Here is a 19,750-nt window from a genome sequence, read left to right as displayed (position 1 = left end):
TCTTAGTAGACCACAAACTGAACATGAGTCAACAGGATGATGTGACAGCCGTGATAGCTTCACCTTAGGGCCACCCTATGTCAGAAATTACTTGAAGGGGCATAACAACAATAAGTGATCTCTTAGCTGAGTATGAGCACAGCATTCCTCTCTGGCTTCTCTTGTTCATGTCAGTGATGTTCTTTGGTGTTGCATTTAAGAAGCTTGGAAAGTTATATTTGAAAAATAAGGCCTGACTGTTTTTGACATTCTTAAATTTTCTATTCGGAAGTGTGACAGTATTCAAATTTTTTATGGTCTGTTGCTCGCTCTGTTGGAAGCCTCCTAATTTTAACTGAAGGATAACAGAGAGGGTGAGTATCCAGGCACTATTATCAACATTCAAGCCAGAGCCTATAATATGTCTTCATTAATTTTGAAACACCAAGAGAAACAGCCCATCCTCTTTAAGATTACGCAGAAACGCGGGATCACTGCCCCAGAGGACAGGCGCTGTATGTAACTTGGCTCACAAATAGCCTCGGATAAGAGATATACAGCCTGGGTGTCCTGTCTGGTCTCAGTCCTCCCAGCTGTCATCCAGAGGTCATTTCACTCCCTAAAGAATCTTGCTTTCCAGGTCTTTTCAGCTCACCACCCAGACACAGTTCTAGGAACATCTCCAGCTTGGTTATTATCAAAGGGCATCACTTCCATCTCAGCAAATCTTTCCAAGTTGTGAGGGTTGCACAACCAGGTTCCTCAAATCTTGTTTTCATTTTTCTGAGGTCAGGAACTGCCAGTCATCTAGGGAGGGAGACTCTTGCTGTTCAAAATAATGAAACTGGGGCTGATGTAACAGATGATTTTTGTAGCCTCCATCTACCTAGAAAGTCTGCACCCCAAACCCAGTGCCTACTGAATGTGAACTCCCATCTTTCTCAGCCAGCATGACCACAATAGTTAAGGGTGAGGGGTGTTTTTGTTCAACACATCTGGATGCCTTGCATTGAAGAAGGCAGCCCTAGAGAGTACTCTGTCTTATCCACTTCCCCATCAGTGTTTATTGTGCTGAAAAGGTTCACCTTCTCATTTCTGCAGGAGGAGCTGCTACTCAGGGCCCAACAGCAGATGCAGATGTGTGGTTGTGGTTTGTCTGATCAGTTGGCAGTCCTTCACAGGTATGCTTCACTAGAGGTGGAGACTCCCTAAGGAGCTGCAGCAGTCACTGCTGGGTGATGTGCATGGGTAGCCTTTTTTCCATATTGCTTTAGCAAAAGGGGTGTTTATTCCCCATCCTTGAATAGTGTTTCCACCTTTATGGAGGGAGGCACTATGTCTTTAAACGCTGCATAACAAGCATGTGGAAGAAAGTTTGATGTACACAAATGTTCACAGCTGGGGGGCAGAAACCAATGCTCACAGACAGAGCACAGGTAAAATCCATCAGTGATATTTTTATTGGCCAACTGAAATGCACAATATACTTGTTGCAAGCTTTTGAAGGTCCATGGGCTTCTGCATCAGGTAAGATGTTACAAACCAAACAGGAGAAAAAAATAGCTGTATATGTTAGTCAGGTGCCTGCATGTTGTTTCAGTCCTTAGTAAAGATGTTATGATGGGGAGGATATCTTTTGCAGGCAGGCGCCTCCTCCTTCTAGCCATGCAGCAATAGCACAGGATTTATGTACAGAAGAACCCAGGGTTGACCACTGACATCTCCAGTTAAAAGGGGATCTGCTAGCAGGCACTGCCAAAGGCTTTTATCTGCTTGAGATCTGTGCTTTGGTGGAGGCAGGGCTCACTAAGAATGATAGAGTTGGAAGAGACCACAAGGGCCATCTGGTCCTTTGCCATTCAGGAACTCACAATCAAAGCACCCTCATTGGATGGCAATCCAGCCTCTGTTTAAAGACCTCCAAAGAAGGAGACTTCACCACACTCTAAGAGAACATGTTCCACTGTCGAACAGCCCTTACTGTCAGGAAATTCCTCCCAATGTTGAGGTGGAATCTCTTTTCCTGCAGCTTGCATCCATTGTTCCGGGTCCTCTTCTCTGCAGCAGCAGAAAATAAGCTTGCTCCATCCTCAATATGACATCCCTTCAAATATTTAAACAGGGCTATTATATTACCTCTTAACCTTCTCTTCTCCAGGTTAAACATACCTAACTCTCTAAGGAGCTGTACAGACTGGCCAGTAAGACTAGCCTGGGGATGGAGTTGGGGTGTGGCGACCATGTGATGCACACCCCAACTCCGCCCCCAGGCCGGCATGCAGCATCACGGCGCTCCTCTGGCACTGCATCTACATAATGCAGTGCCAAAGGAGCACTGAAAAGCCACACACCAGTGGCTATGGTGCCCTTTCTGAGGTGCAAAAAGGAGTTGCTTTGTGTTTTTATGGCAATTTTGGGTGGTCATTGGGCTTGCTTTGGGTGGAGTCACTGGTCCCACACCTCACCTCCTTTTCCAGCCCTATTCCAGAATTCCCCCCCCCCCATTATTCTCTCTCACATGCATAGACACACACTCACACTCACACATACCTGTAAAAATGTAAAAGGTTTTTAAAAACACCACAATCATTTTTTTTAAATGTGTAGATAGAAATGAATCTATATTTTCAGGATAAGATTTCTGCTTTCTGTCTATCTTTTTATTTGATGTTTATATTATTGGGGAAGGGGGATGATGAATAAGCAGTTCTGCATTTACAATGATGAACAAGTAGTGGGTTATGACTTAATTGCTACCGTCCATAAATATAAATATACCTGTTTAACAACCTAAAACAATCTCCTCTGGATGAATAATAACCAAAACATTTAAATTCTTTCAGAGGCAGACATGCTCCAGAGGACAAAGGGTATCCGACTTCAAGACATCAGAAGGTGGCTTCATCTTGCACTCCACACCCCACCCTTGCAAATTTTGGCTAAAATTTGAAAGGGGCACTCTAGGGGGAATGATAAGCCATGGTACCCCATTTCCTTTGAAGAAATCAATAGAAACCAGTAATTAGAGCATTTTCAGCCATCACAGGAAACAAAAGCTAATGAAGGAACAACAATTCATTATTCCTCTAGCCACAAAGGGAGGACAACATCCAGGAAAGAAGCAGGTGACCCTTTCAGAATGGGACTTACTTATGAGTAAAGACTACAGAAGTATCTTGGTTGTGGGAAATCCTAAGCATGGCTTAATCACTGTGGTGCTGCTAACTTGAACTGCACTAGAAATATAGCTCTGCTTTTAAACACTATTACTGGGTTTAAGGAGTACCACAAGAAAGCACTTTGGGGTGGGCAACTTAGCAATGATATATTATGCCACCCAGAAACTCCTAGGAGACTCTCCCAGTGAAAGGATGAGAAATAGCTGTCAAAGCTCCATTAATTTTGTCCGCATTTCATTCCCAAGCGGAAATTCAGGGAGATTTATGGTTTCTTCTGCAGCTCCCCACCCTCCACAAGCTGTAACAAATGCTGACTTGTGCTTTCCTTCCAATGCAATCTCGAATACCTCATTGTTTAATGTTGAGTGAGACATTATCATTTGTTCTGCTCACTGCAGATTCCTTGGAGGATTTTCCTGTCCATTTCTCTTATTTCCCCCCCCCCCTTCAGATGTTTCAAAGCAAGCAGCTCTTAACTGATGCTGCCTTTAACTTGCTTCAGATTTTCAGTCACTGATTACTTCTGATGTCTGTGTAACCCTGCAATTAATCCAGTCACTTCTAATGTGCTAAACCTGGCAAAAGAGAGCTGACAGAGCAGTGGGCAGAAACAGGGATCCCTGGAAACCGGTCCCTGACTTTTGCTGAATTATTTCCTCTAGGAAGTAGAAATGAACCTTTCATGGAGGAAATGCTGTATGAAGGAACTGGAGTGAACAAGGAGACCTAAAACCATCCTAAAGTGGCTGCACTTTGAGATAGTTTTATGAATGGGTTTTAGGAAAGCTTCAACTATGCACAGCTGTGTAAAGATTAGGAACAGCCAGTTTTATTGTTATTTGTGTGAAAGACCACCTCTTAGGCAAAATTAATAAGAAATACATTAGGGATAAAAATCCCCAGTCTCAAATATATCATCATCAAGCATTCACCAGATTATTTCTTCTCTGTTAATGATGGTACAATTTGAGGGCAGGGGTGAGAAATTTGTAGCTCTTCCCATGAGATTATTGGGCTGCAGCTCCCACCAGTCCTAGGCAGCAAAGACAGTGGAAAAGGATGAGAGAAATTTCAGTACTACAGGCTGTAGCATTGACAAATCTTCACATGCTGTTAGAAGTTACTTTTCTCCAAGTTTGCAGTTGCTTTTCTCCAAATGGGGAAAGAAATCTCAGGTGAGTGGCACCAGAGGAAGAGAAAGTTGGATTTCTACATGTGAGATGACTTTAAAGCCTGGATGCTACATCTCCATTCATTACCAGATGGTGCCAGGTCTCACTAGTTCAGCGCATAGCTATTTGTATGCTTGTTGTGACTGCACAACATCAGTGTACAAAAACAGAAAATGGGAGGAGTGGCGGCAGGAACTGTTGGAAGTGACAGCAGTGCAACTCAGTGTAAATTAAAGATACATATTGTAAGGAAAGGGATCTTGTAGCACATTTGAGACTAACTGAAAAAAAGAAGTTGATAGCATGACTTTTGTAGACTTAAGCTTACTTCTTCAGAAGCTGAAGAAGTAGGCTCAAGTCTATGAATGCTCATGCTAACAACTTTTACTTTCAGTTACTCTCAAAGGTTCTACAATATTCCTTTGCTTCCTGATTTTCCAGGCTGTCACAGCTATGTCCTTGTTTTGCAAGGATAAGCAGAGAGAGAGAAACACTTCTTCAGGTTTCTTAGACTGTCTGCTAAACTTATGCTTGACATTCCTTCTGACACAGGTTTAGTTGGTGATAATGACTTTTCCTGCTTGCTCTTGCATCCTTTTTAAAGGCCTCTCTGGCCCCTGGGGGAGAGAAAAGCAGCCTGGCACAACTCCATCATGACTTGGTTCTAGCAGGTGGTGAGACACCTTCTTTCCATACCTTCTGCCACGGTAGTGGCCTCAGAGGGAAGACCAGGTAGCATTTGCTGGACTTAATCTTCTCTCCCCATTGCCATCCCCTTTTCTTTGAGTCTTTTCTTAGATTGTATGGCTGAGGACAGGGAACTTCACATTAACAACTTGTAAGTCATCCTCGGAGCCTTTTTGGCTTAAGGGTGTGATATAAATACTCCCAACAAGCAAACAGAAAAATAGAAAGAGAAGACCTCTTAGCTCTGTTCCAAGAGGAAGAGTATTCGTTTATTCTTTATTAGCTTCCATAATAACAAATTAAGAACGTTTACAAAAAAGTTACATAACCAAATTTAAAAAGGGTTGGTATAGCATGCCAATTCCTCAACCTACTCAATCCATTACAGCTAGGGTTGCTCTCATCTTTCTTCTCCCCAGGTATTTCTCTTAACAAATGGTAGCTTTCTCACTGAAACAAAAAAGCAGCTTGGTATGACTATATTCCTAGGAAAACCAAGTTTACTACCCTGGTATTTCAGAGGGGGCTGAAGCCAGATAATATGCCATCAAAGCAACTTTGCCAACAGGTACTGGGGTAGAAAGCCATAGGTGTGTGCACTTGAGCCCATCATCATTCACGGCAAAGTAGAAAGCAGAGTTCGTGGTGTAATGGTTTGAGCATTGGACTCTGGAGATCAGAGTTAAAATCCCCACTTGAGCATAAAACCCTACTGGGTGACACTGGGCAAGTTACTCTCTATCAGCCACAGAGGATGGAAATGGCAAACCCCCTCTAAAGAAAGTTGCCAAGAAAACCCTATGAAAGGTTTGCCTTAGGGTCACCATAAGATAAAAATGACTTGGAAGCCCACAACCGCAATTTATCTTGACATGTGAGTTTTTATTGCACAAGCTGGCCCCAGCTTGGAGAAGGGAAAAACAGTGAGCCTCCCCCAACCCTCAGCAGCTGTGTGCTGTAGGCCATGCGGGGTTTCAGGAGTAGGAATTATTTTAATTGTTGAGTGTTTTTTACATACTCCCTACAAGTGTTTTTCCCTGCTCCAAGCTCTGGGTTGTCATATTAACTGGTTAGCCAGATTGACCACATTCTGAAGTTTTTTAGCCACATACTGTACATTCTGGTTTTTATCTGTGAAATGCTGGAGGGTACGCATTTCTACAGTCAGCTGATCCAGAAACATACTGGGGCCTCTCTCACTTCTTGCCTGCCTTGACCCCATGACATGGCACGCATCTTCCTCTTGTCTGATATTATGACTCTGAAATGGGAATGGGATACTGCTCACCTGGCAACCTATTTTGAAGCTCTAGCTGAAACTGTCATCCATTCAAGCACAAAATAATTACTTGGTGATGTTCCTAACAATCTAAGGTACAACAGAAAAGGAGGATGGCAAGCAGCATCAACTAGCAAGATGAAGAAATGGCTGCACAGACCAGAACAAGGTGGTCCTGAAGCCTTGGGGGGAAAACTTTGGGATGAGATAAGCAGCCCAGCCTTATTAAGATGTTTTGGGCTACTATTTCCATAATCCTCGATCATTGACCATGTTGGCTAGGGGTTATGGGAGCTGTAGTCGAAAACCTCTGGAAGGGGCCAGGTTGCCTCCTCCTTCCTGAGGCGTAGCCCTGGTGTGTGTGTGTTTTGACAGTGAGATAAAGATAAATTGTTCTTTCTACTTTCCTGACATTTTGCAAAACTCTGTTTCCCTTCACTCCAGCTGCAATGAAAGCATAACTTTGCTATGAAGTAAAGATGGAAAACCACCCAAGATCTCACCAACGTCAGTTTATGGAGCAATAGGCCATGGCCTTGCTGGCAGCAACTCTCTGGGATCCATTTATCACCTCCACCAATATCCCACATCAATCATGGCTCCCTTCCCACCCTCCTTCCCCTGTTCCGCCTTGTCTTCCAGCTCTTTCCCTCCACCTGCGGTGCCAGTTTGGAACCCTCTGGCTTTCCATTAATAGTCCAGCTTTTCAAATAAACAACAATTGAGAAACATCTCTGCAGGGTAGGCTATAAATCACAGCTGCCAGTTTTGATTTGGGAAGAGGGAAGGGATGATGCAAGTGAAAAGGGTTAGATGGAAGAAGTTGATTGAGAGTGAAGAAAAAATAAGGATGAGGCAGATTTATATGGAAAATGAAGCATGAAAGAAGAATGAGCAGGTTCTAGAAGAGCAAGTAGCTAGCATCACATGGGTAGATTATAATTCATTCCTGAGGTTATTAGCTAAGATTATTGAACACAGACTTGGCAAGATTATCCCACTGTTCCAGGATTGACATAGGAAGGTTCCTGTTTTTACTTTCTGTTTTTTCTCCATCCTGTTTTCAGCCAATTTTTGAAAAAGTTAGAAGATGGGGTGGGGGAGTTCAGTGGTAAACACATAACTGTTGCTTCAGAAGATAGTTTGGGGCCTTTGTGGATGAATCTCATCTTCAAAATGTTTAAGTCAGGTGACTCAGAGGGATGGGGCCACATCCAGCCATGGACCACCTTTTTCCATCCTGTAGTAGAAGCACTAAGGCAGAAAATCAATTCATCTTGCTCACTGTTGCCAACACTATAGATAGGACTGAGCACTGTATATGATATGTAGAAAGGGGTGGGTTTTTTTGGCAGTCCCTACATGGCTGTTGGGATTTATTGATGTCACACCATGAGTTCCGGGACTTTGCAATGCTTTGCTCCAAATGGAATGATAGGCTGAAATATATGTATGCTTATTTGTGTTATCTCTTTCTGTTCTCCTTCCTTTGCTTTTTGGTGCAGAGACACTTTACAGTTATAACATCCTTACAAATTGCTTTGTAGTGGACCAGAGAGTCCTGGCACCAACTGAGAAAATGGTTAGGATTGCCAGGTCAGGACTAACCCAAGCCCTGAGATCTAGGGACAAAACTTTGCGATGCTCTGATGATGCTAGAAGAGTGATATTACAAGGGACAGCCCCGAGCGATGTCTCTAAGTGTTGTCATGATAAGTTAAGCATAAACCACAGCTACACACAATTCCTTTTTTAAAAAGGAAAGAAACACCACTAAGTCTAGGAAATACACTTTTCAAGGCAGTAGTCTTGCCCTGAGATTCTTTTGCCCTGCCCTGAAAACTGGAGATCAGGGCCTAGGCCTTGAGACTCAGGGGATTGATTGCTTGAGATCTGGGAACACTAATAACTACAGATGGGTTTGTTGTTTGCTGTTATGTGCCTCCAGGCCATTTCCAAATTATGGTGACCCGAGGGTTTTCTTGAAATGACATGGTTTACCCTTGCTATTCTCTGAGGCTAGAAGAGTGTGACTTCTCCAAGGTCACCTAGTGAGCTTCCATGGTCAAGTCAGGATTTGAATGCTGGTCTCCAGTGTCCTAGTCCAATGTTCAAACCATTACAGGTTTTAATGGTTCAAACCATTACAGGTTTTAATTTCTTGAGACGTTGGCCAATGCCCTCAGACCTGGCACCCTGAATACTGAGCTAGGTAGATTACTATTCAGACTCAAAACCAGCATGCTTACAAAGTTCCAGGCTGCAAAACATATCAATCAATCAATCAATCTAGTTAATATAATTAAAAGTATATAATTACAGAAACAAATACTAAGGCCACTAGACATCAAATTGTTTACAAAACATGGATGGATTCAAAGTGTAAACATCAAATATTATGAACACATTGTGAGGAGTAACACAAACCAATGTGTAAAGGTAAACCAAATAAATGGTAAACACCATATACCAAAGGTCTAAAAAAACATGGATAAGGACTGGGTACAAGGCAGTAAAACATCAAAAGTCAACAATAAAATATAGCACAGACTGTCTAGATTATATCCTGTTTTGCTATATCTCTTGTAGATAAGCTTCTCATTACATTGTCAATTGTAGGAAACACTGACCAAGCCAATGATGCAATGATCAAGAGATATGTACAGGCTGCATTAGAGTGGGGCACCAGTCTCATGTAATGCCTCAGGTGGCACATGCTGTGAGTCCTCTGTCTGTTCTTCCTGGGCCTTCTGGCCATTCCGTTATATGGGTGCGGAGAACATCTGTGTACACCATGCCCTCAGGTGTCCCGGAGAGGACTCTGCTAAACTCTGTATTCCACTGGCAGTCCAGTTGGCTTCTTAATTGGAATGTAAGAAGTGGCATGAGTTTGTCCTCCAGTTCAGGCAACAACAGATGTCTTGGTCTGGTCTGGGATGCATGAGCAGTCTCATGCATTTGCTTCTCAAGTGTGCACTCAGCCTGTGCTTCTAATATCCTCTGGCCAGACCTGCGTAGGCTGGTTAAATGGTGAAGGAGGGAAACTAGTGGTGTGGTGTGGTGTTGTCCACACACACATGTTGCCTTTCAGGAAAGCTGAAGCCTGTTTCCTTTACTAGAAGCAGATGCACATCTTTCCAGAAATTCTTGGAATACCAAACTTGAGGTCAGAGTGCCTTAAATGATTGATTTAATCGGATGTGCTTTTGAAGGACATGGTGGCCATTCATCAATGAACACACTGTTTCTGGGAAGCAAGGGTATTTATGAAGGGTGTGCACTGTGTGCTGCTATCCAGTTGCTAAAGAAAGCAGCTATAGTTTTGAAGAAAGGCTTGTGTTGTTAGCAGACTTTTTAACAAGGGATGGTTCTTCATGTCCAATGGAGAAATCCTGTGTCTTCCTCCATATCTTTGTGCCTATTTTAAAAGCTGGTGCCCTCAAAGACTGCAGCATATTGTTTTGTGATTCGACTAGGCTAGATGACCGGTTCTGCACTGGGTTTTCATTCCTCCTCTCTTTTGCTAGAGAGAAGGTGCAATCCTACATACAACCTATGTAAAACAGTATACATATATTGAAAAGCAGGAACCCCATCTTTAGTTTTTGCCCCCAGCATTTTTGTGGGCAGAGGTGGGTTGAGCTTTGTAAGTGCCTTTTCTCTAGTTGCAATGATGTGTGAAATGAAACAAAGAAAATGCTTTGATACAAAGGAGGAGAAATCCCACATGACCCACAAAGTATCTGGTAGTCCACTTTTAGATCTGGGTGGGTGGGAGGGAGGATCTTTTCAAATTTTAGGTTTAGCAGCTGTTGCAGACTTGGAGGTCTCTCATTCATAGAGCTGCCATAAATCAAAGTCAATTTGAATCAGTTAGCAATACCAGTGTGGTTCTCCACACAACCTAGCTGCAACCTATTTCAAAGATAAATTGCTGTTCCTAGAAGCTTCCAGGAAAGGAAATTCATAAATGGAGTGGGGAAGCAGGAAAAAGTCAGTTCAGGGAATTGGGAGACTCAAGGACTGCAAAGACAGCCTGGAGGCATCTTGCATTTTTCCCATCCTTGGTCTAGAATGTTATTAAATCTTTAAAAACAACTCTGCCTACACGTGGGCTACTTCTCTGGCTGTCCTGAGGGCTAGGCCAAGACATCTAACTACCCAAGGCAGCATAGGCAATGTCTGCTTGTCTGTCTGTCTGTCTGTCTGTCTATCTATCTATCTATCTATCTATCTATCTATCTATCTATCTATCTGGACTTTTGACATACAACCCAAGGTGGCTTACAAGCAGGCTAAAATAAGATAGAGCAAAAACAAAAACAAACAAACAAACAACTGATTATAAAAACAGGTAAAATACAATTAAAGGATTGTTAACACCTTTAATTTTATAAAGTAGAAAATCATTTTGAAAGATCAAAGATAAATATACACACACCCTAAAATCAGCATCCTTTTCTGTAAGTCGAGGCACATAACACTCACACTGGCCAAATTATCTTGACACTGGAGGTAGAAAATCTAAGACACATTTCTCCTCCTCACCCCATACTAAAAATTTAACAACATTATATTAAAAGGTTAAGAACTGGCTGCTTTTCATAACAATCCAAATGGGCTCCTGCCTCATTGGCAGCTGCTTCATCCTGACAAGCGATATGTCTGGCTCAGATGAGGAGCTCTCAGTCACTTTCAGCTGGAAAACCAAGCCATATAGAAATACAACAACAACCAGGAGAAGAACAACAAAGTATATTATTTGTTTGGACTCGGAAAGGTTTTTAGATCAAGAGCAGGAGCAGGGGAATGAGACGAGCAGTGACAGACTGGGGAAAACAAAAATGAAGGAAACATCCTGACACTGTCAGGAAACATGAAAGGCAGGTTCATGGTGGCAGCCCTGGGCTTTTGGCTCCTTTTGTTTCTTTTTAATGTTTCTGAAAGGAGAGGGAGGGAAGGAAGGAAGGAAGGAAGGAAGGAAGGAAGGAAGGAAGGAAGGAAGGAAAAAGAATAAAAGCAGAATTAAATAGAGGGAAGATTTATTATCATTTTTAGAGAGGTTAATTTTTCCACTGCAGAGCCTATAAACAGAGCCTGGCATTCTGTTGGCGAGTCCCATTAAAGGAGACCTATTTAATAAATTGTTGGATGGTGAGCCAGACACAGCACAGTACTTCAGTGACCAATAAGTCAGGAGGAATCAAGCAAATGTGGTGAATGAAATGCCTTGAGAAAAGAAAGGTCTCCACTCAGCAACTGAGAGTCATCAAAATCAAGCCTACCTTAGATAGGTCCTTCCACAGAAAAGGGTCTGTTTTGTGGAAGGCTAGATGATTTAGAAATGAGAAACCTCAAAAGAAAATTCAGTATGATGTAGGGGTTTGAATGTTGATCTAGGACTCCTGGAGAGAAAAAGAGAAAACAGCCATGGAAATTGACTGGGTGATCTTGGTCAAGTGATTTTGGGCCAGGTGCTAACCTGGATTGGTCCACAGGTTAGCACTGGGGGAGTGTGTGTGTGTGTGTTTACATGCCTGCCTATCCCTGTGCCATGGACCTGGTACTGTTGTGTGTCCCATGCCTCTGTCTATTGATGCCACTAGTGAGTAGACCCCTGTCACTGCATTTTATACGGAAACAGGGCACCTTGTTGCACCCACATAACCAGGCACCTGTTTTCACATCAGGTGTGGTGATGAGGGTCTACTCAGTAGCAGCATCCATGGACAGTGGTAAGGGGCCCGTGGGCCCATCTGATCTAACTGGGTTTGTCGTGGAGTTTCCAGAAAACTCTGTGGCAAACAGGGGTCAATTTGACTTGTGTTAAGGCCCTTTTACCCTGAGATCAGGCCAGATCCACCAGATCCAAGATCCGGCCTGATCTAGTCCTGAGGTTTTGGCCAAACAGGACAACATGAGGCTGGGGGAACATGTGGACTGCCTGTGTGGAAAGTCCCAATATCTTTTATATGGGGGTCTTACATTATTGATAATCCTGGTTAACTTTTATTTGTAATTGTCAACTATTGTGGGTTTTGTTAACTGTTTTTATAATGTGGTTTTTTTAAAATTGCTTCACTTGGAATGAGGTTGATGGACTTAAGACTTAAACAAAAATTAATTTTAAAAAATGCAATGCTGTCTGGAGATGAAATGGTAATCATAGTCCAATCTATCTTGGGGGAAGGCTGCTTTAGCTGCTACACCACCGGCTGAATTTTCAGGATGTTAAGTCTAAGCCCCACACGCAGGAGCTTTGGAGGATTTGTAATGCCTGTCGTTCATGGCCCTATTTTAAAGAATTAGGTACCAACTAGACAGGCAAAGGATTGTAAGTGAATCCTCATGAGTGGGTTGTTAGCAGCACTCAGCTTATGTTTATATGGTCCTAAGTGCTTGCCCCTGCTGACCCTTTTATCCTCACTAAGCGTGGTTTCCAGTACACACGCTGTGTATTTACAATCTCTCTCCTTTTCCTTCTCACTCTCTTTCTTGCAGGGTATTCATACCATATTGCTATTTTTTCAGCCTTGCCTGTCGCTCAGTAGCTTATCATTATTTTGAAACTGTGACGTATCGGACTGAAATTTCTCTCTACTTTTTCTTGCTTATGTTCCTACCGCATGTAAACATGCTAAGTAGTAAGAAAAGCGGCTTCCTCACAAAGCTAAGGAGAATAAGGGACCTAATCCTTTCCTCCCGCACCAATCTCCCTGTTGTAAATTGCCCTTTCTCCAAGCAGCTTTCCATATTGTTTAAAAGGGGGGCATGTTTGCTGGGATGAGCTAAGGTCTGTGTGCTATAATGGAAAACAGAAGAAGCTCAGTGGAGGAAGGTCTTACTAACTGTTCCTGTTTAGTATTATATTGTAAACTATCTGAAATACCTAAATATTATTTAATATTATTGGTATACCTTAGAATTCAAAGATATAACCGAGTTAGTCTGTAGAATCAGTAGGTAGAGATATTGTGTAGCACCTTTGAGATTAACTGAAAGAAAGAAGTTGGCAGCATGAGTTTTAAGTCTACTTCTTCAGATGCATTTGTTACAGGTATACCTCCATTAACAAAATACAGGTTGATGTGTTTCTGGGCATTACTTTTTTAACAGAAAACTTGGTGCCAGAGGCAGAAATAACATGGGAAAAATAGGGTAAGAAGAGTAGTTCAACATTTTTCAGTAAACCTTTTATCCAAAACTAACAATATGCATATGTGAAATGAAACAATCAGGTCAGATAAGCCTTGCATAAGTAAACAAAAACATTTTGAGCTTTATAGAGGCCACTTGAAAGCTTTTTCCAACATGCATCCAGGGATGAGTTTTGCTTTCACCACCCTCCACTTTTCTTCTGGTTTTCATTTAGATTTTTTCAACGTGCAAAGAGTAGCTGATGAGGCAGCTTTATCTGTTTTGCCATTGATGTCTCCCAGTAAGGCATTCTAGAGACAGCTGCTATTTGCTTTGATTGTGCAAATCTACAGCGCTATATAAATAAAGAATAATAATAAATAATAATAATTGTAGGCAGGCACTCATAGAATCATAGAATCATAGAGTTGGAAGAGACCACAAGGGCCATCCAGTCCAACCCCCTGCCATGCAGGAAATCACAATCAAAGCATCACCAACAGATGGCCATCCAGCCTCTGTTTGAAGACTTCTAAGGAAGCAGACTCCACTACACTTCGAGGGAGTGTGTTCCACTGTCGAACAGCCCTTACTGTCAGGAAGTTCCTCCTAATGTTGAGGTGGAATCTCTTTTCCTGCAGCTTGTATCTATTGCTCCGGGTCCTGTTCTCTGGAGCAGCAGAAAACAAGCTTGCTCCCTCCTCAATATGACATCCCTTCAAATATTTAAACAGAGCTATCATATCACCTCTTAACCTTCTTTTCTCCAGGCTAAACATCCCCATCTCCCTAAGGCGTTCCTCATAGGGCAAGGTTTCCAGACCCTTCACCATTTTAGTGGCCCTCCTTTGGACATGCTCCAGTTTCTCAATGTCCTTTTTGAATTCTGGCACCCAGAACTGGACACAATATTCCAGGTGGGGCCTGACCAGAGCAGAATATAGTGGCACTATTACTTCCCTTGATCTAGACACTATACTTATATAGTCCCCGATGTTGCTGGGTCTGCCTGATCGCTCCCTCTGAGGCCAAGATGACAGTTGAGGAGGGAGGAGCCTCTTCCTTCAGGCAGTCCCCGATGTTGCTGGGTCTGCCTGATCGCTCCCTCTGAGGCCAAGATGACAGTTGAGGAGGGAGGGGCCTCTTCCTTCAGGCAGTCTCCGATGTTGCTGGGTCTGCCTGATCGCTCCCTCTGAGGCCAAGATGACAGTTGAGGAGGGAGGGGCCTCTTCCTTCAGGCAGTCTCCGATGTTGCTGGGTCTGCCTGATCGCTCCCTCTGAGGCCAAGATGACAGTTGAGGAGGGAGGGGCCTCTTCCTTCAGGCAGTCTCCGATGTTGCTGGGTCTGCCTGATCGCTCCCTCTGAGGCCAAGATGACAGTTAAAGAGGGAGGAGCCTCTTCCTTCAGGCAGTCCCCGATGTTGCTGGGTCTGCCTGATCGCTCCCTCTGAGGCCAAGATGACCGTTGAGGAGGGAGGGGCCTCTTCCTTCAGGCAGTCTCTGATGTTGCTGGGTCTGCCTGATCGCTCCCTCTGAGGCCAAGATGACAGTTGAGGAGGGAGGGGCCTCTTCCTTCAGGCAGTCCAAGATGTTGCTGGGTCTGCCTGATCACTCCCTCTGAGGCCAAGATGACAGTTGAGGAAGGAGGAGCCTCTTCCTTCAGGCAGTCTCCGATGTTGCTGGGTCTGCCTGATCGCTCCCTCTGAGGCCAAAATGACAGTTGCCTTGTCTAGCCCACATTTTACAAGCTTGTTTGCAAGAATATCATGGGGCACTTTGTCAAAGGCCTTACTGAAATCAAGATATACTATATCCACATTAGAACAGAATCTTATTCTTTTCCAGCTTAAGCTTTGTTGTATTGTTTGCTGTAGATACATTGCTCCACTCTGACACCATCCCTCACCATCTTCCCAGTGCTGATGCTGCTTAAAACATTCAGATGGACAGAGGATGATAAAGAAAAGGCAGATGGGTCTGTGTAAAATGACTTTGTAAAATTGAGCTTTTTTGTTTGAGCTTTATTAACTGAGATATGCCTGAGTATTGTAAACTACCTTAACTACCTTGAGAAAAAGTAGTATTTAGATGTGGCAAATCAATAATCTAGGATAAATAAATGTCTGTCTGCAGATAGAAAGGGGGAAATTCTGTATCCAATATTGAAGTTCTGAGATATTCATGCACTGAGTGCTGAGCCATAATGCTAAGTTGTGGCAGGCTAGCCATGTCTTCTGCCAACTCCGCTTTAGATCTGTCAGATAAGGGTGTGGCTATAGGGGTGGTGGACAAAAATTCTGTCCTTCTCTAATGAAATATTCCTTCAGTCCGCAAATTTCTAGCATTACAATAACATCAAATTTCACATGAGGAGTTTAGGCATTCAAAGAAAAGGGGCAGGCAAAGTTATCTAGGGAATGTGAACACAGCAAATGTTTAAAACCTCTAGCTGTGAACAATTTTCAGTGTTTTATTCTCCACAATGCTAGAAATTTGGGGTTAAAGGAAAGTTTCATAGGGACAGAATTCCTATTTTGGGGGCCATGCCCTCATTTTCCCACCATAAATCCCTGAGTAAATATAATTGTTGTTTTTGTAATTTCAAGGCTAGACTAAAGCAGTTCACTCCATGTAGATGCCCTTGATGATACTATGGCCTACTTTCAGAGGAAGGCAGCTGGCTGGAAGGGCAGAACTCCAATACTTGGCAGTGGCTTCTTACGGCTCATGATATTATTGTTTGAAAATTGCTCCCCAATGTTTCTTTAGCAGATCTAGAAACACAATGTTTCCCTTCACTCTAAACTACCCCTGATCCAATTGTCACCTCCCCCTTGGCCCTGTGGTCGCAAATGGCCCCACTGTCCATCACTGGATGATCATTGTCCATCTGCAAGGTGCCCATGACACCATGCTAAATCTGACCCACCTTTGAGGTCAAACTAACAATGTGGTAAGTAGATCCATTGCCTTCATTTTACTGATCGAGCATTAGACAGCAAAGCCATAGGTTCTTCAAACCTGAGCACCCAGCCTAGAGCAGATTTCTTATTCAAATCCTCGAGAGCATTTCTTGGAATAAACAGCATGAATGAGCAGAGTCCTTATCCCAAATGCCTATGCTGAGCGATGGTTGTTAGGGCATTATCTCTTGAGTTGGAGGGGGTAATGGAGAGAGGGGGGTGCCACTTGTGAGTTATTCCCCTTTCTCCTTCACAAATAAACACAGATGCCAGAAAAGATCAGCCATCTCACACAAAGCATGTCTTTCCCTCCCTCCCACTCGTCTTCGCCAAGCGAGACTGTTTTAGATGACAGCTGTGTGTGGGGGGGGGGGAGTGGGGAAAACGCTTGAAAACATGGAAGGACAGAAGCAGCTGAAGTCATTTAGAGCCCCTTAAGCTGATGCACTGTCCTTTCTATTGATGGATTTGCTTCTGTTTAAAAGACAAGGGAAGGCAGACAACTGTTGCCAGGGGTGTTTGAAGTAGTGTTGTTTGCTGCCATAAAAGCAAAACATCTCTGTACCATTTTCTAACTTTACAGCTCACGGTTTCTGTTCTGTTGTTGTTGAAATAACTATTCCTAGCATTTTTGCTTGCTAGTCATGATGCCAAGCACTCCACTTTTTAGGGCCTATAGTATCTCATCCTACAACGATGCTTAGGTTAATACCATTGTTGTTTTCACATTCTACCATACTGAAGAGATACATCTGACTTGTAAGTTACCATTCAGTTGTTGACATAATATGCCTAATAAGTGGATCAATTTTCAAATGCCAAAAGGAATGTCACTGTTAGAGGACCTGTAGAAGAAATCAGAGACATGTCTCAGAGTGCTCAATTGATCAATGTTGTTATTGACTTTTAAAAAGCCCAGTGTGTTTTGGCCTGTAAATTTTCATCCAGTAAATGGTATAACAGTTTCAGCTCCAGAAATTTCTGAAGCTAAATTTCAAACAGACCTTGAAGGTCTTTGAAAGCATATACGGGCCAAAATGTATTACCTTAGCAATAAAAAAAACCCCTCTAATAAACTGAGCACCTTGAAACTTGTCTTTGGGGGCATTACCACTTGGCAGATAAAACGGATTATATTGGCGTGATTCTGATTCGGATTATGTTCCGGGAATAATTTGAATTTTTTCCATCGTTTCCATTACGAAAAGGGGCAAATTACCTCGATTCATTTAGACCCTGTTTTTGTTCCCATTTATTTTAAATTGCTTTATTTTAAAGTGGATTAATTTGCTCCCTGTTCCCATTTGTGTCTGCAAGCTGTCAATCAAGTGCCTAGGCTTCAGACGTCACAAGTCTTGGGGGGTGAGGTTTGGGGCAGCCAATGGAAATAGGCTGCATCTGAGGCTCTTCTGTTGTGTCTCCCCAGACTAGAAGAAGCCTCTATTCATCCTCTTCTGTGTCTCCCCATATTAACTGCCATAACTCAGTGCTAGGGAATCCTGGGAATGGTAGTTTATTATGGCACCAGCACTCTCTGGCAGAGGAGGATAAATGTCTCACAAACACAACAGTTCCCATAATTCCTTAGTGCTGAGCCAGGGAAGGTTAAGGGGTCTCAAACTGTATTATTTCTACAGTGGGTTTGGAACTACAGATGAGTTTTTTTTCATAAATTAAAAAAGTTGTTACTTTATCATTTACTTTAGAAATACACACACACACACAAATATAAAAACTACTGTTTCAGTGGAGAGAGACTCTGCATCCAAAGCCGCTTGGCAAATTGGATCAAGGGGGAAAGGCAGCAGGCTTCAGTGGGGAGAGACTCTGGGGAAGAGAGAAGAGAAGGCTTGATTCCCCCCCCCCCACAGATCCCTGGGCATCCAGGCTCTCCTGTGTCTCCCCAGATTCCCTTGGGGAAAGAGAGAAGAGAAGGCTCGATCCCCCCTCTCAGATCCCTGGGCATCCAGGCTCTCCTGTGTCTTCCCATAGTTCCTCTGGGAAAGAGAGAAGGAGCCTCCATTTCCCCAAATCCCTTTGCCTCCCCCATTGCTCCCTGGGCTGTCTGAGGGGCGATCAAGCAGGGATGTCCTGCAAAGTCCATCTGCTGCTTAGGGGCTAAGGCAGAGGCAAAAAAAGAAAAAAATAATAGTTTAAAATGGTGTTCAGTGGCTCTCCTCACACATCAGTCTATGAATGTGGAGCAGAGAGGAGGTTGCAATCCACCAGGGTAAAGGCTATGCGAATGGAATAAAATGGTGCTGGCAATGCAGAAAGAGAACAAAGAGGGTGACACCCCCAGGCCAGCCCCTTGAGCGCTGCTCCTCCCATCTCCAGGTTCCCGAATCAGACACCCTTGTCATTCCCATTCAGATACCGCGAATTGGACCCTGGGAGCAAAAATAATCCGCTTTAAAACCTACTGTTTTTTAAACCGCTTTATAGGCATATAATCCGGATTATACAATAAAACCCAAATCAGATTCGAAACTGAATGGGAATGATTCCAGAGCAATGCGGATCGAATTCGGGGTTAAATGGGAACGATGCCCCCTTAATTTGCATCCTAATCCATGTTTTAGGCCAGTGGGAACATCATCTTTGGTTTCTTCTGCAGATTTTATGTTCCCCAGTTTTTGCTTCCACTGATGAAAACGATGCACAGGAGAACCTTTGACTTTGCCAGCTCTCTGTTTATATATTTTCACTACTCTTCTTATTATTTCTTTCCTATAAGTAAAACCACGCCCCAGTAAATCCAGAGCATAAATATAACACAGATTTCAAGCAGTTTCAGCCTGATCTCTCCCCAGAAAATTCTGGGGAATGTATGTTACATACATTATATACATTATTCTATGTCCATGCCCAAGGTTTAAATAGGACAGACTACTAGAAATTTCTGTGTATGGGAGATTTAATATGGATGTAAGTTTTTCTTACATCCATATTTTCTAACATGAAAGAGTCACCTGAACACCATTAGTAAGAGAATGTATAATATCACCTACAGATACAATAGACAGCTCAAACTGATTTTGCTAAATGTAAAAAGGTATGTTTCAAGAGAGAGGTAAGCTTGTTACACCAGAAAGGGTAAATATAATTATTTCCTTTATATAAAGATAAATTGGATTTAATAATATTAATTTTATGCATTTAGAAAAATGGAAAAGCAAGTTTGAAACTGTCCTTTAAAACTTTGAATTCCAGAGCTGAGATGGTTTATTGTGTCAGCTGAAGAAGACCCTGATGTCGAAATGGCTGTACAACTCCGGAGGTAGCCATCTTTGCTACCTTTCTACCTTTTCTTATCTGAAATATTGCCTCTTATTCTTATTGACTGCCACTGCA

Source organism: Sceloporus occidentalis, unplaced genomic scaffold (assembly GCF_023333645.1).
Source record: "Sceloporus occidentalis isolate IW3139 unplaced genomic scaffold, rSceOcc1.0.p SCAF_1, whole genome shotgun sequence".
Taxonomy (NCBI): Eukaryota; Metazoa; Chordata; class Lepidosauria; order Squamata; family Phrynosomatidae; genus Sceloporus; species Sceloporus occidentalis.
The sequence above is the reverse complement of the archived record's forward strand: the minus strand, read 5'-3'. Positions refer to the sequence as shown.